Source organism: Catharus ustulatus, chromosome 11, assembly GCF_009819885.2.
Source record: "Catharus ustulatus isolate bCatUst1 chromosome 11, bCatUst1.pri.v2, whole genome shotgun sequence".
Classification (NCBI taxonomy): Eukaryota; Metazoa; Chordata; class Aves; order Passeriformes; family Turdidae; genus Catharus; species Catharus ustulatus.
The window spans coordinates 9,691,078-9,716,774 of NC_046231.1; the positions used below are offsets into that span (position 1 = coordinate 9,691,078).

At 36.6% G+C, this 25,697-nt stretch overlaps 1 long non-coding RNA gene across 1 annotated transcript in view; it reads right to left on the reverse strand.

Annotated features, from left to right (window-relative positions):
* LOC117001615 overlaps positions 1 to 25,697 on the reverse strand; it is a 137,466-nt gene that overhangs the window by 49,978 nt on the left and 61,791 nt on the right. Inside the window, exon 3 of the long non-coding RNA XR_004419083.2 lies at positions 9,242 to 9,334. This is a non-coding gene — a long non-coding RNA (uncharacterized LOC117001615). The remainder of the gene's footprint in view (positions 1 to 9,241; positions 9,335 to 25,697) is intronic.

Consider the following 25,697-nt stretch of genomic DNA (forward strand, 5'->3'; position numbering starts at 1 on the left):
AACAAAGAAAAGAACAAACTCTCCCATTGAGACTGTGAACAAAGAATTCATGTCTGAAAGATCAGAGCATATAACTGCAAAAATTATGTTACTGCAGTTAGATATTGAAGATGTTAAGTCCTTATGAAAAGAGATTATAAAACTGAGCTACTTTATGCCTTTTTTAAAAATTTATTTATAATCTGGCAGACAATTTGCAGATTGTCCCAGTCTTACTTGTATCCTTACAATACAATATACAGGGAGCCATATTCAGAAATGGAAAGCAAATAGGACTTTCAGAAAAAGCTTTGTTTAAAGTGGAGCAATTGCATGAATATGGAGAATTCACATATGATTTATTTAGTAACAAAGAAAGAAGTAGATTTTTTATGACCAAGATGAAATAATCTCACACGAGCAAAATAGGGATAGTCCCACAGTATTCTGTGAAGATTTATTTTATTTTATTTTATAATATTAAAAATGCCATATTGACTATTAAGCCAATAAAATGCTAAGTTTCACAGTATTGAAAAAAGTTATCTAACAACTAAAAAGGACAAGAAAAGGAAATGACACTAATAGAACCCTTCTTTTGATTCTGACTTTAAAAGTTTCCTAATGAATGTATTTGATTATACAGAAATCAGGTCTCTAACTAAAACCTTTTGTAATTTCTCAAATCTCAAAATACTTTGCTTAACTTGATAGCTAATCTTTGCATTCTATTGCCTAGAATACCAATATCTACAAAAATACTCCAGAAACGAATACCCAGATGAAACTTCAGCAGACTGCAATCCTGTATTTCCTTATCTGCTTTTTCCTTTGTCTCCAAATTCTGTTCAAGAATTTTTTTTTAGTCTTCTGTAAGGAATTTTGATTAAGTTCCATTAAGTGCCTAATTCCTCAGAAGGTGTATTTCTGAGTGGTTCCATTGATGTATGCCAATTACACCAGCTGACAAACAGCCACTGCATTACAAAAAAAATCCATATTTTTAATGACTCCCTTGCTGTCCTCCATGTCTGTGTGTATGTCATGACACACAGCTTCCCACCATCTGCACCTCTTCCTTTATATATCCACGCATTTGGGATTATAAATTGCTTGGCTGTGATGTATCCTGACATTTGACATAACAGCAGGGCTGGGGGGAGGTAAGTGCTGATCATTAGATTATCGTTGAAGTGTTCTCTCCTTTCCTCCCCTGCTCCCTGTGTTCCCTGGAGACACAGGTGTTAATAAAATCAAACAAAATGAAAATGGGTAAATTATTGCAAGCTATGAACACCTACATTGTGCCATGCCTCACTAGTTTCCAATACCACCTCATTCTTGAGACAACCAAAGAAAAAGATGCAATTTCATCCTGTAGGCTGGGTGGTATAAGAAAAGGACAAAAGAGACAAGATATTGCAATCCAAAGGTCAGTGACCCACTCCCTTGTATAATTATAGCATTTCATTTATATCCTACCAATCTGTCTTTGGATGGCTGATAGTAAATTAAGTAGCAAAAAAGAACAATTTTGAAAATTCCCTAATAACTAATAACTGAGTTCTAAAGCTAGAGCATCATACAGTGAGATGAGCACAAGTGTCAACTTGTAATTTCTTTGGTAAAAAATAATTTAAAGAACACTCTAAGACTCAGATCTGATCTAGATCTGTGTCTCACTGCTTTACTTCAAGATCCTTGAAAACAGATTTAACACTTATCTTAAACACCACACAGACTTTGTAGAGCTTTGAGGGTCTGAGTCATTCTTGAGTGCAGTATACATCCAATTGATTCTTCCAGGATGGATGCTCTTTATACTTCTTTAAAATGCAGGTAGGACATTTTTGTGCTGCATTCATCACTCCCCACAATCGAGTACAAAACTCTTTCCCTGTATTCTCCCAAGAAGGTTTCATGCAGTACCAAAACCTGAGTGAGGGCATTAATGCTGAACCTCTTGCTAATATATATCTAAATTTAATGGTGCCCCACCTTTAGTAATTAGCTCGGACCAACACTTTAACAGCCTGCTAGCCATTGTTATTGGAACAGCTCTGCATAGCTCTTCACAGGCTCATCTACTGCACAGGAAACTAATTCTAGGTCTGCAGACCTGATCAAAGAATCACTCATTCTCTCTCCTTCCTTACAGGCAATGCCCATGGCTTACCAGGGCACTCTCTCTGGCACAGCAATGTTTCACACTGACACAAATGCTATAGAATACAGAATTTTATAAGAAACCAAATGGAAAATAATTCTATCTAAAGGTTTGGAAGAACAGAACAAATCAAATGCTTCATGTGAAGAATACTGGAAACTCAACAATTAAGGCAGACACTTCAGAGCACTCCAATCCCTACAATTGCTGGCAGCCAGTCCCAGGTCACACCCATTTGATTTACACACCAAATATTGACCAGAACTTGGAAGTCAAGACTGCAGCTTTATAGAAAAAAGCCAATAACTTTCCACTTGAAAAGCTGTCTAACTGTATTTATCTCAACCAGACCACAATAATTAATATTTATGAGGATGAGTAAAGGAAGGATGCTCATAGCAAAAGGGGGTAATGAAAACACAAGAATGTGTGAAGATGCTGATGGGACTGAACAAATGGCACCTAAGACATGCATGCAGCAGGTCCATGGAGTGACAAAAGGAGAGGACAACAGTATATGTGTAGCTGCCTACACACACAAGCACAGAAAAACTTCTTTCTGTACTTTGTTCCACAAGTAATCCAGGAAAAGTCTTGGTACTCATACCAAACACATTTATTACCACTGATTTAATGGCTCTATTTGACTGTTACAGGCACCCACATCTGAGACATCCCTGATCTCAGACCAATCAAAGTAACAGTGCCTGGCACATGTTCCATCCTTCAGGGGTAAGTACTAGATCTGTTACAGGTTTAAATGTGCATGTGTTGCATATTTCTGGATTTATATCTTACATGAATATGACCAATAAAAAGTGGACAGAAGAAGAGAGCTCCGGAAAGAACTTGTCAACAGCATTTTCAGGTGAAGAAAAAAAAAGAAAAACAGGAGGTTTTGATCTGCAGAATGTGAAGTATAACAATTAAAACAGAAGGGTAGATACTTTGAGCTCATTAAAATTTCTTTTGAAGATGAAAGTCATTAGATTTCAATGAGAACTTGGAGCAGAAGCTCTCATTGACATGAGAATATTTAACCTGTAGTCTACAGTGCTTCAAGCAATTGAAAGTATGATAAATAATTGCTTGGCTGTAGTAACCACATAGAAGGAAAAAAAGGATTACCCTAATCAAACACAGTCAGTGTGGTGTTGCCTGTCTCTGTGCTCCACATTTCATTCTGAAAGTTTGCAGTTATAAAAACGGAAATCCTGAGTTCTTAAAGAGGAAATTGTAAAGGATTTATTTTCCTGCCACCTCCAAGAAAACTTTGATAATATTCAGGGTCAGTTCTTCAGCTGGCATGAGCAGCAGAGCTCTGTGGAAACCAGTGGATCACTGTCAATTTATAACAGCTGAATGTCTGCTTTTACTACATGGACAACCTTATTTTAGATTTTTTTTCTCCATATCTCTAACTCTTTTTTTTTTCCCTCTTTTAATTAGGAATATTAATAGCCAAATACTTTTTTTTGGTCAGGAATACCTGTCTTTCAAGGTACAAAACTCTTATTTTTTGTGAATTGTACCAGAGATGTTACTCATATTTCAGTACCACCGCAAAGCACAAGACAAGACCATACAATCCTTTGCCATACAGGGTTTTTTTGTGTTTTATCTATGCAAAAAGTCAAATACTAATGTAACAGAGGCCTGAAGCACAGATAATGGACCCTTCTGAAAAGTCATGGTAAGCTTGTCTTAGACATCAATGTCATGGGAAACAGTGCTTCTCAAAAGAAGCCATCTAGGAAGGAAAAATTAAAACATTTTATTCTTCATGTATTGAAAAAAAGCAGTTTTTTTCTCTCATATAAAAAAAAGTGCTCTGGGGAAAGTAACTGATTTTGTGAAGTATTTTGACAATAATCTTCTTTGGGGTTCAGGGAATACATTTCTGACTCTCTTGGGTTGCATAAACAGGTCCATTTCTAAAAAAACAGAGGGAAAACCCAGAAACACGCTCATCTACAACAAAAATATATAAACAAAACATATAAACAAACATAAATAACATATAAATAAAAACCTAGATACTTTTAGCCAAAATAGCCCTAAAGAAAATTTCCCAAGAGATTATGCAAATGACTTCATAAATTCTCAGAGGATCCACCAACCCAATAATTTCCTCATTTGTCTGGTAACGAAAGAAACCAGAGTTGCATTTCTTGCTCTGGTAAAACAATCTCAGAATCCACACTGCTCATATCCCAGGTGACTGCCTGGGCCACCTGAGAGCTGCTGAGTTTGGGCATTTCTGGGCTGGTGTTCTTTTTTAGACTTTCCACAAAATATGTGATGAAAATATTCATTTTTTCCCACAAATCATTTGCAAGGGAAGGAGACCCCAAAAGTTAAGAATGAAAAATGTGTCATCTGAGATGTACTCTGTACTCAGTGCTGACAGCTAAAAAAACATTGCAACCTTTCTGAAAAGTCTGTTATCTGAGTGGATGCTCAGATTTCAACTTGATAAGCACTAATACCAAGTTACATCTATTTTGTTGCAAAGGAGGCCTTTTTGCTGGAAATCCCACCACAGACAAAACCGAGAAAAGTTTTTAAAGGGCCTATTTCACTAAAAGATTCTCTATCTGCTTCTGGCTGTTTTGCAAAACAAAACCAAAAAAAAGTTATTTTGTTACATGCAGCTGCTGAAAGAATGTAGGTGTACGATATTTCGAGTGGCAATTGCTTCTGTGATTGTTCCACAGTAAAGAGTAGGAAGGACCAGACCATGACAGTGGTTCCTATGAAAAACCTTTGCCGCAGTCACTGGAAATGTTTCAGTGGAACAATGTGCTCTGCATTTGCAAACACTGTTAAAAACACGGTTCACTAACATCAATAAAACCTCCCCAGAATCTGGCAGAAAACCCCCATTATAACATTAAATAATTCAAGTAAATTGAACCTTTTCTTGAATATATTCTGAGATAAGAAAGTTTTCTAAATATTTGAGAAAGGAAACAAGGGCAAACTTACATAGAATACATCACTGAGTAGCTGTCTAAACGCTGTACATTTAAGATCCCTACCAGAAAATAAAGATATTCCTTTGCTGCTTTGTTCTTGCATAGCCCTACAACCAGACTGTCTGGGACTAAATCTGAAAGCAGAATTCAGTCATGCTGTAGCATTCAGTGTTCAGAAAATTCATTGCCCTTGTAGTATTCATAATCCTATTATGTTAAATTTAGCTGGTCAAATTCTGCCCTTACTTGTACTTCACATGTGCCAACTTAGGGTGTACAGGGCACACATCAAGGCAGTGTTTAGCTCAGTATAGGAAGAGATTTGATATTTGAAATACATTTCAAAATTCCAATAATAAATGCTGAAACAACTATCCCCAAGGTCATGCAATCTGTGTTCTCTCCCACTCAGCTGAAGATGGTATGAAGGAGCTAAAATGAGAGAAATATTGTCATTGGGTGGTGTAGCATGACATGCTCCATGTCATCCTCTGGCACTTGGGACACTTTGTTTAGCAAGGAAATCAGCTGGAGCCCAGGAGCTGCAGAGAATTCCAGGCTGAGGATGTGACAGAGTGAGCTGGGCTGCAGGCTGGGCATGTCCCCGTGCTGGAGGGGTTTTGTGAAGTAGAGGAGTTGCTTTTTTAATTATAGAAATATATATTTTTTGTTTGCCTTTTACTAAGAAATATTAAAAATGCTTGCAAACAATCACATAGAGCACTGATTCCTCAAGCATCACACTGGAGTGCCAAAGGCTTAGTCCTCTTAAAAACAGTCCTGTTAACATACCTTATTTGTATTGAAAAAATGCTCCAAAAATGTCAGCTAAAATTTTAAAGCTATCTTCCTTGGGTAAGTGGAAATCATCACAGCAAGTAAACTTACTCTAAATAACATTTACTGTTATTAAAATGTCTTCATTTTTTAAATATTATGTACACGGAAATAGAAATCACAGCTGGTCAGAGTGGCCAAGGTGGGAGAAGACAACTGTGACAGTGACTTAATTTTTTCCTCTGACCCTTTCCAGCAGTGAGCCAAAATAGAAAACATAGTGATAAAAATTGCAGTTAATGCCTGCAATGTACACACTGAGTATGTTTCAGAGGGGCACAAAATGCTTTCTTTTTGGCTGTGTAACAGAGGACACAAGTTATTAGCAATGCTGTAGTAAGCACTTGTATGGACAGATGTAATGACTGCAGGGATTCATGTTGAAATTCTGTTTCAAATGGTCAAAAAATAGGCAGTGAAGAAAGGTACATAGTGTTCAACTTTCAAACATATGTGGAAAAGACGAAAACTAGACCTTTTGAACTGTCTGTATGCATTATACCAAGAAATTCCAAACATTTTAGTTTAAACTCTCCAAAATGTCATTCCAAAATTTTCTGCAGCACTTTAAAAATTTCAGTACAGAAAGAAAGATGTGGGAACAGCAAAACTAGCTGAACTTCAGCCTTTTGATCTTATTGCTTGTAACTAAATGTTTTTTTGCAGGGGAGGGTTGAGTTTTTAAAAATTTATTTAGCACCAAAATCTTGTGAAGCACTGTCACTCCTTTTCATTACTGGGAACAACTTTATTTTTTAATAAGTCTTAGAAAATCTAGACATGTTTCCTTTACAGATATTTTAGGTTAAATAAGTAGCTGCAAGTCTATTCAATCACAGGCACTTGCACACCTGAACTTGCTCTGAGCTTGTCTGATGAATTATCTCTGATTAATTTTCTTTGTTTTACACAAAGACATAGTCTCCCATCAAGCAAAGCAACTAAATAGATGTCTAAGGCCAACCAATCCTTCCCATATACAAGGTTGGGGATATTACAGTTTAGTCTTCTGAAGCTGTTCAATGCCTTACATTTTTACCAGCATTAGTTTGATGTGTTCAGTGCCACCAGTTGCAACACTGAGGTTCAAATTTTAAAATGAAATTTCAGAGATAAAAGCATTAAGATAGTTCTATCAGCTACAATACTGGAATGTGCATGCCTGCAGCATTTTTTACAGAGTCAGAGTTAAAGAGGCCAGTAGGAAATATCAGTTGATGTATTCAATGGCTCATTTCCCAACCTGTGTTCCACAAGAACCTCAATCAAGTATTATCAGAGCTATTTGTTTGACATTGTACTTTTCCATTTCTAATTGTTTATAATTCTTCATAGAAGCCCTTTTAATTCAGCTACCCAATACAATACAGTATACATAATATTTTGCAAGACACAGCTTCTGCAACTGCTTTTATACCTTTAGGCTTTGTGACTTGACGCCATAATGGTCTTGATTTATTAAAAGATAAACCTTTTCCAATGCTTTTTCCTTTAAATAGTGAACTGTAAATAACTTATACAATATGAAAAATGCTAAGTAGCTCCTTTGAAATTCTAATGGAGATTGTCTACAGCTATATCCAACTGCAAAATCCTTGTATTAAGACTTTACCTGTATATGTGGGAACATACAGGATTGTAACCTGCATATATACACATTTCTGTGTGGGTCTGCTGAGACAGAAATTTGGATGGGGTGCACCTAGCATATTCTAAAACAGAAGGAGAGATTTTGTTACTGAATTTAGGTCTTATAGATTTGTACTTGAATATTCAATGGCAAAAAATGCTGTTAAATATAATTCAGCCAACATTTCATGTCCTTTTTCTTTAATTATTTCAGTTCTGTGGTTCAGCTGGCCCAAGCTTCCCAACTCTCAAACCATCACCAAAGAAACCTTCCTGCAAAGCTTAACTCCAGTCAGCCCTCATTTTCTGTCAGCAGCAGCATTTTGTGCCTGTGCTTACACACTGGCATGTGAATGTCATGGCTTGCCTTGATGTCAGCGTCAGGATGGAGTCTGGATGGAGTGGGGACTGATGGGCCATGCCCCATAAATCCTTATGTTTGCAGCTCTGACCATATCAAACCCAAATCCTGGGCTAACAAGCCTTCCTAACCACTCCTCTGTTCTCTCTCCCCCACCATCTCCAGCACATTCTGCCACCAAGCAAGCTCTGCTCCACCAGCCCTATGACCAACGCCTGCAGAGCTCAGAGGATCTTTTCTCCCTCACAGCCTTAACCAACTCATTTTTCCAGGCTTGCCATTCTTCAGAACACTGTCAGGCTTTGCTATCACCAGCCCACTATTTCCAGAACGCAGTTAAGTGCTTATCACTTAAAATTTTAAACACTAATTGCTTAGTAATGAAAACTTGAATTGATCGGAGAGTAAACTTCTGCTAAGTGACTGGCAGAATTCCAGCTCCAGTCCATAATAATCAAAATTCACTAAAATAGCATTTTTAAATGTCTTTTGTTTGAAAACCGTTCTATACCCAAGTGTGTGAAGATCTAGATGCAAGATAGTAATTTTAAGCGCTTTTGGGATTGAGCAAAAAAAAAAGTTTCTGAATTAACAATTACTAATTTAGGGTTGAATATAATCTCTGTGTTAATCTTAAAAATGTCTAAGTTATTAAAAATAATATTTCTCCTTCCTTTATTTCACCTGTTTGTGTTGTCAGGTACATCAATCCCTCTTAGAAATGTATGCCTGAAGAGAAAGACACTCAGCTTCCTCCTAACCTGGTGCTCAGGATGGAGACTCCTCCATTGTCCCTTTGATTTACTATTGATTACCAAAGCTACTGTGTAACCTGAGGAACTTTCCTCACCTTCTAAAATAGCATTCTGAATTGTCACGATCTCAGACAAAATAGTGCCAGAAATGAAGCAGCTAATTCCCTGCTATTCCGCTGGTTTGCTGTGGGTGCTGATGGAGCTCAGTGGAGATGTTTCATTCAATGTTACTTGTGAGACATTGGATTGCATTGGATAATGAAAAGGAAATAAATGCAATCTGGATTCTTAGCACACTATTAACTATTCATGCCATTGGCCTGGATTCCTCTTTCTAGTTTTTAGAAATTGCAGAAGAAACACCCTGAAAACATGAAAGCACCAGTGCTACTCCTTAGCATCTCTTAATTGTACTTGGTCCACAGTCAAAATCCCAACCCATTTTCTCTAAGATCTCTTTCATGTCACAAGAGCTTTGCAGAGGTTTTGGACAGTGTTCCCAAACACAGACCAAGATAGTTTCTTTTGCTTTTACCGTCAGGGCCACAATATGAGGAGCTTCTGGCACTCTGATGTTCTGTCACTTTTTAATGCAAACTCTGGAAGTTCACGGACACAGCGCTGCAGTCTGAGGAAGATAAATCACAGTTACTTCAAGCCAGTTGACAGCAGTTTAAGCAGCTGCAATCATCAACCACCAAGGGAGTTTCTTCTTTTATCTTACTAAATGCAAAAGTATACCAGGAGCTGCTAATATCACTGGACTATCAGGAGTCCTGCTTTTACATAAATATCAGCAAGCGGTAAGTAAATTCTGTTGACGAAATGTAATAAAACAAAGACGGTTTCAAATATGACCATTCCCTGATGCATTCTGTAGCCCCCTCTTACTCACTTATTGCATGCTGCTGAGATTATAAGGTTTGCTTTTATCTGTCAGAAATCAATATTTCAAACATCGGATAAAAGAGGAAATTGAACTGGGAATAGGCTGAAGTGCTGTAAAAACTACAAAGCACAATTATCAAAAAGCACTTAAAGTACTTAATAGGACACACATATAAAAATGCTCAAATTAATGTCAGGGAACTATAATGAGAACTTTTTCTATGCTTTTTGATCCAAATGCAATGCAATTCGAGTGCAGCCTGGTCAGTCAATACAGTTTTCAATTTATATGAAACCCTAAGGATTTCTAGCAATCCATTTGCTAGAACTGAACCATTACATATGATTGGTTAATATTTCAATTTATTGAAAATACATTATTTTGTGTAGAGTGTTTAAGTTGTTGAGGTTTAATCATTATAAACAGTTATGATAAAAATAGATCTTTGGGTAAACAAAGACCTTACAGTCAAGCTTTTAATAAAGTATAACTAGAAAATTGGATTTTAAGAGGAATAGACATAAGGAAAAGCTGCAGATATGGGGTCGTAAGATGAGAAGAAATTGTTGCATAGAATGGATCTTTATCAGTGCAGATTAAGCTGAGAAGGGACTTTGTAAAATCTTGGAAACCATGGTTATTTTATGCAAAAAAACCTCACTATTAACTTTAGTATTTTCCCCTTAGATTTATATTTTCATTTATCATCTTTAATACCACTGAGCTGGAGGTCTTTACGAAACTATACTAGGTCAGAAATCACTGCAAATGAAAGTGCACATGTCTGTATGAACACACCAGCATCCATAGAAAACATTGAGTGACTTCAGAAAATTTGATACAAAACACAAAGGTCTGCAATGCACAGAGGAGTTACAGCCATGATTTGAGCAAACACGATGCACATTAATGAAATGGTTGTACCCAACTGTGGCACTCTTTCCTAACCTACTCCACAAGGAACAAAGGACTCTTGGAAATCTTTCTTTGTGGAAAATTATTCTTAGCAGTTACACTTCATGTTTACACTTTAACCATGACATTTCTTTCATGTGAGGGAACCTTTACTCCATCACAATTAAAATGTGCCTCTGGCTGCAGCTACACCAAACTCTCTGAACTATGGATCAGACTGTGGTGTCCACTAACAGACAAATTGTGCCATGAGCCAAACATCTTCCCACCACCTTTCCTCATTCTAGTTCTGAGTTTAGAACAGTACAACCTCTTAGTTAATATCCCTACTTTTAAAAGTCTAATCTGAATCTTTGCCATTATAATTGTAGTCCTACTTCTTGGTCTATTTTATGTGATGAAGGAGAGGTTATAGTATTCCCTTTTGTAAGAAATTTGACTGTGTAGGGCCAGTCATCCCACAGGATCTTTCCAGGCATGAGTCCTGTGCACAATACACAGCCAAAATCTCTCTTCTACTAATGCTGGTCTTGTGTATAGCAGAAAATGTAACATGATTTAATTGAGGGAACTGGCAAAGATATCCCCTAAAAATAGTTTTCACATCTGAAAACAACTTCGACAAAGCTGAAAAATAAATAGATTGCTTCAGCTGCATACTGTATTCACTTGAATGGTGTCTTAAATTTTCACATCTCTTGAAGCAGCAGACTGGTTTTCTGAATCAACAGAATCATCACAGAGCATACAACCTTTTCCAAACAATAAATTTTTCCAAATTTCCAAAAGTAATAAAAATTGTTTTGTTTTCTCTGAGGAGAAAATATGCTAAGATCTGGTAACACACCAGTAGTTATGGCAATCATAATTACATAATGCACTTCACAGAAGATTTTTTTATTGCACCTTATTGTATTTTTTCCTTCAATTATTAAATTCAGAAGCTTAACCTCAAAAGAAAAGGCACTTGTCTTTACATACACTTGAATTGTTACTGCCATTTAAAACTAATCAATGTTTTCTTTAGTACCATAATAGCTTATTTGCAAAGCACCTCTTAAAGAGATATTTGCAGGGCATTCTGGAAATAAACATGTTTCACATTCTAAGAAAAACTCCCAATAAAGACAAAGAGGACTTCATTCTCATCTCGAAGTTCAGTGCAACTAAAATGACTTTAAGAGCTTAAAAATTTGTGCAGTAGCTACTAGATTATGTCCCTCCATTAATAAATAATACAAGGAAAAACTATGCATTGTACACAACTCCTATATCCCTAGAGAAGCCCAGGACATTAATTTTCAAAGGCACAGCATATAATTATATGCTTTCATTAATGTTAACAGGGAAGCAAACAGTCAAAATCTTATTATTAACCTGTGTTTAAACACACATTCCTTAGAAATAATATACCACTCCTGACTTGGACCCTCAAGTGCATAAAACTCAGGACACCAAGGCTCATTGAGGGTGCAAAGCCCAGGGTACTCCAGAAAAGTCAGATCTACATTCAGAGTGCATTTTGACACGAACAGGAATGTTCACACCACTTTCCTCTAGGAATATGGGGGAGGCTTTTGAATTAGTCTCCATAGACTTCTCCAGAAAAAGGTCAGAGAAACTAAGTTAAGTAATACCAGTGCCCCTAATGTCTCAAGAACTGTAGTTATTTAACAAAGAGAAGTTTGAATGAAGGAAATTTTGTTCAAAATTCACAAGCAGGCTTTTTTCATTTCCAAATGTAAATGCCTACTGCTTTAATAAGCAGATCACCCCCAGTTCAAGCTATGTCTGCATTTAAAGACATCAACCCCATTGATTCCAGTAGAGTAGCAAGACAATCATTACCATGAAATTGTAAACTGAAAGATGATAAGGGACCACGCTTTGCCAAAGGGGAGAACCAGAATTATAACTGAAAGCATTAGACAAAGGGGCTGCCACAAAGTAATGCAGTGACCTATGCCAAATTAGATGTGTTATATATAATATCATTTCCTACACAAGTTTTAAATTGTATTTTTTAGTACATTTGTATCTGTGAATTTGGAATCTATTACTTTTATCATCTGTAATGCATAGCCAATATTTTGGATTTGCAATCTTGAAAATTTAAGGGGGGGCAGAATAATTTTGTATTTTCTCAGTTTGTTGTAGCTAACTGCTAATGATATGGGGTATCTATCAAGTATGCAACTACTCTTACATTACAGAAATCAGTTCATTCCCTGATTTCTTTTTATTAACCAAGATTATCTGTGCAGCTGATTTTTAATTAAATATTTTATTAAGGGTCACTAAGGAATTATATAAACTCCTCATAGTTCTCACTGGTAATCAGAAATATTTCATTCAGCCGTGCTATAAATCTGAAATTTGCCTTTCAGTTTTACTACAAAGGCGTTTTAGAACAGGTATTTCAAAAAGAAAAAAAAAATAATCCAACAAAACCTCGTTCATTTCCAAAACAGAATTTCCCAATTAAATTAATATAAAATATAAAATAATTTACTTAGAAGGTTAAAATAGTGTGATTGAAGAAAGCATACTACGATTTTTTGCATTCCTCTTTACCTGACCTAAATTAAAGGCAGTTCAAATTATAGATTATTCCCTCTCTTTAAAAAAGGTAGAAGGTGGTGAGGCAGTGCTGGGTGGATGCACAGTAGTAATGGATTATGGAGATTTTTGTCTCCTGGGTCACTGTTATGAATCTGATCCAAGACAGCAATGACGAAATGTCAGTGCCATTTTATGGCTTTTAGCATGAAATCCTGACCCTGTGAGGTCAATGGCAAAACATCACTAGTGCCAGGATTTTCACCTTTTGAATCTCTAAGATGCAAGAAGAATTAAGGTCTGACTCAGCATCCATCCACTTTAATGGGAGTTATACTAAGTTCAAGGTGCAGGTTTATAAAAGTCCTGAAGTGCTGCTTTGCTCATGCTTTAATAAGAGCTGGATCCTTCAGATGACTCAAACACTTAAAAGTGCAGCATTAAAACTATAAACTTTTATCTTTAAAGTTAAATGTTCTAATGCCTCTCATCCCCTTGCTCTGCTCCATCAGGCTGAGCACTGGATAAGGGCTTCTTTACCTCACGTGTTCCCTTCTCTTGCTTCATTCTCTGAAAGCAAAATCCTTGTCCCAGATGTCCAAATCTCTCGGGTCACCACGTTTGTGGCCCTCAAGAAATCTGGCAGAGGCTGTGGCTTCTGCCCTGCATCCTGTCTGGTCAACTCACAGTCAGTTCCCATGCTACCCACTCCGGCAAAACCTGAGATCTCTGGAGTGCAGGAATAGGACACCTTCAGTCAAAATGATTAAATTAACAAAGCAGCAGAATTCATCAAACATGTTTTTTGGAGTGATTAGTTAAAAGAAAACCCCTATCAATTTCCTGAGATGGTTTGTTATTTTATTTTATTCCTTTTGCTGTGATAATGGGTGTTCTGTAGGATGTTGCCAGCCATTTTAAACCAGCAGTCACAGGAACCTAACTCTAAGTCTTTTGCCACTTTGCAAGTTTGAAGATGTTTGATCCTGTAAAGGAAATAAGAATAGAATACAAATGAGCTCTCAAATTTTAGGTGTTTATCCAAAATGAAAAGAAATTTCCAAGGTGAAATTATTTGATCATGCCCTCCAGAAATACTATGGCACACAAACATAAAAATTATGTCTTGCTGCAACATATGCTTTCCAGACATATTAATATTTCACTTGCAGTTCAGGCATGTGCTCCTAAAAGTATTTAGCTATGCTGAAAACCACCAAGGAATTAAACTGGATGAAAGCATGCTGAGGAAGTTGTTGGAGGTTTAATTACCTTTTCTTTTTTTTCTCTTTAGTGGGAGTTCTGAATTCTGGAGGAGTAAAACTCCAGTCTCTACTGTATTGAAATGATATTTTTTTAGCACTCCAATCATTGTCTCTACTTGACTAAGACATTTCTGTGCTAAAGCAGGTGCATTTACTTTTCAAGTATTATTTTACTAATCAATTGAAAAATTACCTCCATGAATGACAGAAGTGCAGACCTTTGGAGTATTTCATTAAAAGGAGCAAACATTAATTACAAATCCAGCCCAACCTTTGCAGACATAAATTATGGGATGGATCTATTTTCTCCATGCTTAATTGCAAGCAGTGACTAGCTCTTTAAATTATTATCTCCAAGGCATGAATGAAATTAGAATGGATTTGGTGATATTCTCAAAGCTTATTTGTATCTAAATAACTTGGCCATATACTGTCTGGAGGTACAAGGAAAATTAGGTGAAGCACCTTTAAGCCTTTCAACAGTGCTAGATTACCATGGAAAAAATTGGGAATTGCAAAATGGAATTAGAAACTTTAAGTCTTTGCAGACTGGGAGGTCTAGATGCAGCCTAAACAATGGGATAGTTGATAAAGTCCAAGGATTTTTCTTCTAACCTAAATTCTCAAAATTTTAGATGTCTGTAATTTTCTGAGCATTCACATTTCAGGCAATATCTTTCCTGAAAGGTAATATTTACATTTCAAGAAAAACAAGTACTTTTCTAGTGAAGTAAAACTCCCTTCCCACAGAATTAAGAAGGATGAAAATTTTGATTTTGTAAGAGCTGACATGTTTGTGACCATCCCAAAATCTGGCAGGAAAAAAGATGAATTGATTGGTCCATTGAAACATGCAGGCAACAGAAGGTGCAGCTTGCTATGATGAAGAGTGAGAAATAGATAGAGAATGCAAAGATTATTTTTTAATACAATAACAAAGAAAGAGATGGTTGGGGTTTTTTCTCTAGTGTACATAATGATTTAGATACTGAATTGGAGACAGGAAGCCTTCTATAATAACTTTGTTTTTTATACAATACAGTGGGTGTGAACAAATCAGTCTCACAAGACTCCATGGGTACTGCCTGACCTGTGTTTTTACTGCCCTTCTACCACAAAAGTTAATAATTTGGCATTGCATACTTTAAAAACAAATAGATAATTACTTGCTTGGAGTTCAATTTACTTGTGTCATGATACAGTAAATACCAAGCTGAATTCTCACAGTGTTAATCATTAACCTGGGAGAGGACATTTGCTTAAAATGCATTCCTTCAACTTTGACATTTCATGATCACACTGGTAGGTATTTCAACAGCAATTTCAAATATGCTGGAGATGTAAATAAGTTCAAGCCTCCCCAAAAGCCTAATCCTTTCCACTTTTTAACTGTTGGATATAGTTACTCTCCATCTCTGCTGCAGGAGCAGCCTCTGACAGCAGAATAACAGAAGCTCTGCAGGGCTGGATTGTGTGAGGTACAGAGGAAACCAAGTTCAGACTCACAGGGCTTAAGTGGGGAAGACACCATGCAAAGAGCAGGGCAGGGTACCAAAAAAAAGAACATTCCTCTGATGACTCCTCTGATGATACTGACTTCTTTTAAATTTTCTACTTTGACAGACTTCTCATGCCCATAGCAAAATGTTTCTGGTACTCTGTAACAAAATCAGAGGATTTCTTGAAAAAACATTCTGCTGAAAAAAATTGAGATTGGGTCCAAAAATTTGGAAATACCTGATTTAGCAGAGAGAAGACTTCATGGGCTTCATCCGTTCCTTTTCTTCATGGTATTTCATCTTAATTTAAAAGTGAGGAGTTAAAGATTGATCTGGAGCTTGGGAAAAGCATTCAAGCAGAGGAGCACGGGGGACAGAGTGAACCCTTTACCCATTTTGCTTGAGAAAGGCACTGCTTGGCAATATATTCCTGGGAATGATCATATCATAGGTTACCTATTTGCTCTGGAATCTAAACCAGAGCACCACACTTAAACCACCTGCACCTACATGGAAGGTCAATACATTATGAGGATATCCCCACTTACAAGGCCTGAGTGGAATGTATGATTTTTCAGAGATCCAGGCAAATTCCTCAGTTTTGATGGTATATCAGCCTATTCATTGATCATGTCCTTTGTATTCTTTAGAAAGAAAAACACCACTAACAATTACTGACTTTAACACCTTGCAGCCTATATATAGCTTCTCATATAAGGAAGAAACACCTTAAGTACAGTGTGAAAATAGCACCAATACAATTTGCAAAATGTAGATATGCTGAAGCAGAGAAGGTAGGAAATTAGTTAAATGGGATTCTAAAAAATTAAGATACTTTCTTCATGAAGGCTTATGGAAAACAAATAGAACTGCTGGAATACATACTTTTAACCATACTTTTTAAACTTTTATTTTAGCCATATTTTTTTAACATACTTTTTTCTCTCTGAATACAGAGTTGCAGACAGAATTTTGCTTCAAGTTGCAAAAACTGTGAATGGAAATATTGAGGAATCATGATTTTTATCTAAATATTAACCACTGCTGTATGAATTCCTGTTTTACAGCCTAAATGCAGGCAACTGCTTAGTCAGACATTGCTGTGCACCGAAACAACAACATGCATTAATTACAGCTGAGCAGGAGTGTGAGCAGAGGCTGCTGAGCCAGAGCCCAGGTCACAGGGCTGGCCCTCACTGAAGGGTGCAGGCCACAGGGTGTGACAGTGGGGACAACCACAGGGTGTGACAGTGGGGACAACCACAGGGCACTAACAAGCAGCTCAAGTGCAGCAGCTCCATCAGGACTGAGCATGAGCCCATTTGACTGCAGGAGCCAGGCTCTGGGGCAAACACAGGCATAACCTGAGCTCACAGAGGCACAGCTGTGCCCCTGCAGTGACTCCAACCAGCTCATGAGCCTGGACATGGAGCACTGCTCCCTGTTCCCAGCAGGACTGCAGTGAGCCTTGGTCTGCTCAGCATCTCCATTTCTTGTGTGCAGAAGGATAAGCTGGTATGGAGCACCAAGCCCCTGGTGTGACCCATGTGTGGGCTGGGAGTGTCCTGGGGATCCAGCACACAGCTCCCAGGAATGCTGGTCACCCCATCACTCCCATCACTCCTGCTGCTGTACACAGAGCTCCAGACACACACAGAGCTCATGGGGCTGGCCATGGCCACCACACTGAGGGCCACAAAACACAGTGGTTCCAACAGCAAGTTATCTGCAGAGGTCTCACTCTGATTTTTCTCCTCTTTGTCCAGTAAACTTCAAAATAACAACAAAGAGCAGCATCAATACTAGCTCCACCCAGATGAATGGGTATGGAACAGAGAGATGCATCTGTTCAGTGATTCTGAAGTGAGCTGACTCTGCTGTGCCACCACTTCACTCTGCCTTATTACAGCCTGGTTTATGGTGGTTTTTTGTTGAAATCCAACATGAGGTGAAAAATGATTTTTATTATGTCTGTTTGAGCTACACCTACTATTTAAATACTCACATCACCTGCAAACTGTAAACAACCTCGTTGCACTTTGTGTAATCGCTGTGGATTGAACTCTTGAAGGATAAAGACACAGAATGGTTTGAATAATTGTTCTTGTTCTGTCCTTCTCTGACAGATGAATATGAAGAATAACTTGTTTTGGCCAAAACAACTAATTCCAGGTGAATTTATGTCCTTAATGGGAGATCTGCCATGACAAACAAGAAAGGTTTGGTACATTTTAGGCAAAAGTGGAATATCTTAAATTAAAAGTTGCAATAGGATTCAGTGTTCCTGCTAACCCTTCTATTAAATCTTCATAACAATGTGATAAGCTAGAATTCATTGTCTTTTACTTTATTAAAAAGAGGGCAACCTCTAGGATAAAATAATATTGAGAAATGAAATTTACCTTGGATTAGTTTCATGTAAACATAAAAACCCCAAGTTCTCCGAACTCATGTGAAAAACATAATGTAGTTAATATTAAATACAAAGATTATGCAACCTATTACTTTTACAGTTTGTGCTTCTGTGTCCTTGATTTAGTCCCTGTTTTGCTTATGATTAATGAATGACTCACCCTCAGTACCCTCTCATTTATTTCATACCTCATTATGAATTTGAAATGGTCAATTTGTTATTTGAAAACAGCAAAACAAGCATGGAAGTTAAACAGTGTTCAAAAATGCAACTGACATTTTTATAAATAAATTGCTATCCTATCACATTTTAATGGTTTATATTTTTAATTGCTTTTGATATTATTTTGAAGAGTGTACTTAACTTATTTCCATAGGATACCAGGTGGAGTTTCTCCACGTGATTTATTTGAACATCAGGACTGTCAGTGCACTCTATACAGTCACACACAAATCCTACAATGACACCTGGTGTATTTTACAGTTTTCTTTTTGGCTTGTCAAGATCCTCTGCTATAAGTCCCCCATGGCTTCTCATTTGTTTTGTTTGGAATTATTTTACCAGGGTATGATACTTTATAATGTTTTGTGATTATATTGTCAGCATTCAGGTAGAGATAAAATAAAGGCTAGGAATGAAAATCAACTTTTGTGTATATTAAGTAAGTTCACAACTGTTAAAGCAAAACTCACAAACGTATTTATACTGAAAACAAAGTTTCATACCAACAGTTCACAGTATTGCTTTTTTGTTATTATATCCTTTTTTAGTTTTGATAATTACTTTTATCAACAGAATTTAATAGTTTCAAATATTTTTTTGAGCAGATAAAAAATGGCTTGGGGGACATCAATGTTAAATACCAATCTGGGGAGCACTCAGAGGCATAAACCAAAAAGTCCATATTTTCTCTGTTTACTGGAGTAAATTCTGACACTGCACATACTTCAGTGTGGGATAATCCAGTCCCTCCAGAAGCCTATGCAGTCTTCTCTTTTCTCATAACTTTGGCAATCTTGTCCACACCACTGAGAGGAGCTTAAAGCTCTGCAGCAAAGACTTCACTGTGTAAAGGTATTGCCTTTAAAGCCCCAGTGGCAGCTGCACCCAGCTCCTCCTGCAGAGGAGAATCCATCTCTGTGCTCACCTTTCTCATTTTCTGGCTCATGATGTGAAAGCAGCAACACCTGCACCTCCTATTTCTGCTCTATTTTATTTGCAGCTGAGTTATGGTTGTGAGGTTTATTCAGGGTGGATAAACCAGCCTCATGCTGAGGCTTCATTCAACAGAGAATAGAATCCAGAATCCATGGCTGTTATAAGCAGACAGGTAGAAATCAAGTTTAACCAATTGCACATTCTTCACTCTGTACAACATGCATGGCTATTTGCGGTGCCAAGTTCAGTAGCTTAAATATTGTGTCATCATAGAAATAGCATAACTGAGCATGGTTATTAACTGCAGGCTGACCTTCAGCTTTGGCTTTGTTTAATATTGTAGATTTATGTTTCCCCCCAGCTCACTCAGAGTGCTTTGTAGAGTGTTTTATTAAAGTATAACTAAACATTGTCCTTGATGTTCATATATGTTTGGAACAATTCCAAATCTATGATCTTTTCCTTGAATTTTGTCAACACATTCACTACAAGCCTTTATTCTTCCTTCAGTTTCAGTGAAAGCTCTACAAAGATCATTGTTTTAAATAATCCCACCTATGATGCACTTTAACATTACTGAAAGGTTGTCCTTCAAATTTTAAAAATCAAAAACCCCTCCCAATACCCTGTAATTCCTGTCAAGCTCTGTATTAGTTTTCAGTGTGCATAAAAGAGATTACATCTTGCACATGGCAAGTGTAAGAGGTAAAAATAAAAGGTAAATTTGGCATGAGTCGTGGAGTATGTGCAAAAAAAAAAAAGTGAAACCCTCCCCCTGAAAACTTCATGAAGCTGTAATAAAAATGGAGTTGGTGATGGGTATTGTAGAAACCAGAAAAAACTACAAAAGCAGGTAGAAGTTACAACCATCTTGTTTGAGTATCATCCTCAGTATAGAATGATCAAACCCAAAACACAGTTAGAGGAACTGAAGGTATGTACTGATGGGTTTACCTCTAGGGTTTAGTCTCTAGGAAGTCTCTAGGACTTTCTGCTTGAGCAATGGAAGGATTTGGTGTCCTTACCTAACTGGAAGGAAATTCTACTTCTCAAGGCAAATGCTTGCAGGTAACTAAAACCGGTCTGAAACTTAACAAGTGATACTTCTGTTACTTGAAGTCTTCTATTTTAAACCGTAATTTATACTTTTTTATTTTAAAAATACCAAGATATAGCTCCAGGAACTATTTAGTCTATATTCTGAATTTAAAAATCCATTACCCTGTTATGCACATGCACACCTTTAATTTGCAGACCACTATTTATTGACACTCAGCAGGCACTCAGGGCAGCCCAAGTAGAAAGTGCATCCCACAGATTCAGAGAACACAGCAGTGAAAACATCACTATCATAAACATCAAAACTGCAAACTACCCAAAATTATAGAAGATCAGATTCTACCTTAAAGCACTGTGAGGCAAATTCATCAGCAGTGAGACTTCACGTCCATGCTCAAAATCTGAATGTGTCAATGACACCTTTGGCACTCTCTGCTCCCCAACACCTGCAGAACTGTAGGAGTTTAACCTGCTGTTCAGATGATTGCATTCACTTTCACTGCTTTTTGAAACCTGAATTACAACAGGTGAGGATGCAGAGTAAAAAAAAGGTGTTGGGGGAAGCAAAGCTCTTGCTTGTTTAGCACATTTTATGGATGGGTCAGGGATATAGGATATGGATGTTGTGAGAGGTAATGGCAGCAAAGAACTCTGAGCTGGAGCAAATGTGAAGGTAAAACAGAATCGAAATAGTGAACCATCTGCTTTCTAATGAAAACAGCTCCTCTTGTCAGCAACATCCAGAAAAAATGATTTCTTAGTTGCAGTGTATAACCGAGGGAAGTAGCTTTTTTGCTATATGAGGTAATACAATCAAATGATGTATGACTTAGAAAATAGTGTGGGTTAATGATCTTCAGCTGGATCAGGGAGTAAAACAAAGTAATTTCATAATACAGAACATGATGGATTAAATCATGTTAATACTGGGTATATACATTAAAGAAAATGATCTTTCTGGCATACTAAATGGCAAAATAAAAAGCACTTTTAGTAAGCTATATGATTAATTAGTCTGCCCTTTTATTTATGTACCATGATAAAGTAAAATGTACTTCTTCTGGTTACCTCCTAGGCAATTATTCTAAAAGTTATATTGAATACACCAGCTTCATTGTATTGCATCAGTCCATCAGGAACTGCAAGTAGGTCCCTGTCTTTGTTTTGAGTCGGGGGTTTTCTTTTTTCTCTCCCTCTCCTGTCCTCCTTTATTAGAGGTTATTGAGGGTTTGTATGTTTTTTTAACTCACACAAATGTGAGATTGAACATGATACAATCATGTATTGCAATAATCTAAACATTGATTTGTCTTAGCACTATTACTTACAGAGAATGCAAAAAATTCCAGTGAGTGAAAAGTTATAGCTCATGTGTAATTCAGGCAAATATTTAAATATGGGAATGCAAATGCTCCAGAGTTCGTTCAGATTCTGAGCTGTTTCATTTCCTGCCTTGACAATTTAACTGTGTATCTTGCAAATTTCTACCACAGTTTCAATCACATGTAGAATCTTTTAGAAATAAACCGGGAAAGTATTTTCAAAAGAGATTTCAAATTAAATTGAAATCTCAGATTTCAGAAATAATGTTACCTGCAGAGGGAGGGATATTATTTTTGAGAACTATGTGTCTTCCAGTCTTATATACTTGTTAGAAATTATGTCAATGGGGAATGACACAGAAGCTTCCTCTAGTACCAGATTTACTATTAGCATTGAACTTACCTCTTTCTTAAAATTTTATGAACATGTGGACTGATAAAATGCAGGAGTTAAAGAGAAGTCCATTTCAATGATATTTTTAAAAAGAATATTTAGTAAGCTGGGATAGTTTTTGTATTCTATTAGGGATTCACATACCCTTCAAACTGGATTGCCTTAGACAGATGTACTTAACACAGAAAATGTGAAAGACCAGGCTTGGACATTTTCTAATGTTGAATTCAGAATTCAGGTAGGGAGTGTTTTTAACAGAGAGAAACATGTTTTTGTAAAGGGCCCAGCACTTACATGGAATTATTCTGTTATACTGTTCCACAGACCTGCACGCAGAAGTAAATCCTGATTCTAAAACCCCATGCTAAAGAAAATGTCTTTCAAAAAAAGAGCCAGCTAAGAACAACTACTCTTTTTTGATAGTTGCTAGTGCCAGGCATTTTTCTACTACAGCAAGAATTTGGAATTTCTGCATGAAATCCTTGCAAAGTTCTAATTCTGGATTATATCACACAGAGTCCAGCTGCTGATACAGAGTCAGTATTTGCTGACTAATCTTTTAGCAACACCACTAATACTTCCTTCTGACTTGAGGGTTTTGCTTCCTCTGCTGCAACATGAAATCTCTCTTTCCTGGGAATTAATTCAATCATGCTAGATATAACTCCAAATATTTTCAATATTTGTTCCACCTTTGCATTTTGCATTTATCTCCTCTCAAAGGAGTTGCTCTACTGTCAAGCTCTACAAAACCACTTTTGTATTTTAGTGAGTGCAGTGAGAGTGTTCTTTCCTTCTGTCCTCTGTTACAATATCATCACCACCCAAGGTGTCCTGAGCAGTTTTCAGGTCTCTCAGATTTCTGTTTAATGCAAAAAATAGCACACGAATTTTCCTCTTGTCAAAAGTATCTTAATTTCATCCTTTTCTATGATCAACACTGCCAAAAATTATTCTGGTCTCCTTTTCCAAATGTTCCTTATTCTAAAGAGGATCATAAAGGCATTAACCAGGAAGATTTTTCCATCCTGCTCAGCAGTATCACATCTGTACTACTTTTATAAGGGAGCAGATTTATGATAAATTTTTGATTTATTTCACAATTCGTACAGATGTAGCCTATAGCTGTTAATAGTTGCTTATATATTTGTAAGCAGCTTTTCAGCCTAGAACCACATAGATACTGCCTAGAAATTACAAACAGATACTGAAGTTCATAAATAGAAAAGCTGTGGACACCTATTTACAACTAGTAAATAAGCTTTAAAATAGATTTTTTAAAGATATGTGAATTAGTTCCTAGTGAGACTGTTGTGAGAATATAGAAAATGGGTGACATGTATCACAGAGAAAGTGTATTAGCACAGCTTCTTCAAAGTGTTGGTCTAAAGCATCATTAAATTTTTGCTGCATTTTGAAGTTTGTAGAATATAACACCATGTAGAAGTGTGACTTTAAAATTAGTTTTTGCAAACGCCTGAGATGAAGGTGAGGGGTTTTAGCAAGCAGCAGGCTTTAAACCTAAAATTACATTAATTTATTTGCTGCAACAAAATTAGGTAGATTAGTTATTGTTCAAACTGATTTTTTACACAAAAGAACAGTTTTTATATGGCAAAAAACCACACAAAAGCAAAACCCTAGAAAAATAAGAGAAGTGTTAGTGCTCTTGTACTCCAATACTGTTGGCAAGACTCAACTAGAAATGCTAGATATGTATAAAGAGTAATTTTGTCTCATTAAATGATAACACTAGTGCTTCCTCTTCATCTCCTTAATTCATTTCTTGTAGTTTTTCTTGTCACATCCACTTGTTTTATGGCTTACTAACTTGCAAGTTATGGTCGTAATTTATGGTCAAAATTGAGTGGTAGCAAATCACAGAATATTTTCATTGATTACCCTAAATTGTCTAATCTCCTGTATGTTTTTAGGACTTGATTGGGTGGTATTTACTGATTGCCTTCATCTAATTTAAAAATCAATCAATAGCAACAATGAGAGGTGCTGGATAAATCGAGTCTAATGCAGCATAACTGCAGCAAATATCCATCAAAGGCTCATTCTCAATCAAATTTGTGGGAAGTTTTAATACATAAACCAAAATGTCTAAAAGCCTTACTTCTAGAGCACATCATTTTTAAATTGTGCTCTGCAATGTGACATCTTATTGCTCTTATGCTGTCTATTTAGGGCAGTTTTCCACTGCTAAAATGAACATATTTCACTACAATAAAACTGTAGCAAACAAGGAAAAAAAATGTCATCAGCTTTGGTTTAAAGGCACTTTGTTCCATCTTCCTCAATATCATCTGTATATAATAATGGGAATTAACATAACATCAGCTTTTCATATAAACTGTGTGCATTTTCTCTGAGATAAACATTCTAATAAGTGTCTTGATAGGAAATGTGTTTTTTACATTGAGAAATCAATTCACTGAACTCATCCCTTACATTGTTGTTTTTTAAAAACATCTTTAGTTCCTGAAGTTTTGGGAAGCAAATATGAAGGGAGCTGTCTGGAAGGCAATATTCTAATTTCCTGACATTATGAGGGCAAGGCACCTCATGCAGAAAAGGACAGAGACTAAACGCAAACTTTCCTTTTCCAAGTGATGCCAGTACAAAAATAATATTCTTTTATATAATTTTTCATAAGCAAACATGACATTAAAAAAACATTAATTTTTTTAACTAGGCATGTATCTTCAGTTTGCATTAACTCAAGGTAAGTTTTCTATAGGCATACAGACGTGAACAGTGACCTAAACTGAGATCATTAACAGCTGGATGAGGAACTAGTTCTAAAGCCTTGAAAAATAAGTCAAAATTGGCCTCTGCTCTTGAAAGACTCTTAATCCATATTCAAAAACAGGTATTCAGTGTCACAGCTTGCTCAGTAAATTCTATGTATGTAGATTGCTGAGGATATCCAGCTTTTATTTCTTGGCAACATGGGATGTTGCTACAGAAGAACGTGCTACATGAAGCTACAGACTTGTTAGGCAATAGGAGGTTCCCTGTGACTCCAGGTGTAATAAATAACCAGTGTGGGAGAGAAACTTGGAGGTTTGCAGATTTTCTCCTACTTTGCAGATATTTGATTTTTATTTGAGTCAAGGGAGGCTTATTAATAGGTCAACATGTGGAAAAAACATTCAAAAGCTTCAAACAATTCTGAATTCACTCAGATAAAAACTCATTTTGGCATGTAAAGAAAGCACAAGTTAAATGGCTACAATCCAGCACAGCTACAAACAAAACCACAGATATGTAATGGATTGGGAAAACACCACCACTCTGGAAAAGAATGATTCTGTTCTAATCAATTGTAAAATATCCTTTGTTGCTACACACTCGAAAAATCTCAGGCCCAAGCAACAGATCACAGCACACATTACAAATACCAAAGAGAACCCTACCAGCAGCCCAGGGTTTATTAAAATTCTGACATTCTGAGATATCTTCTTGCCAAGGGCCCTCTTACAATGACATCTGTACACTTGTCATTACAT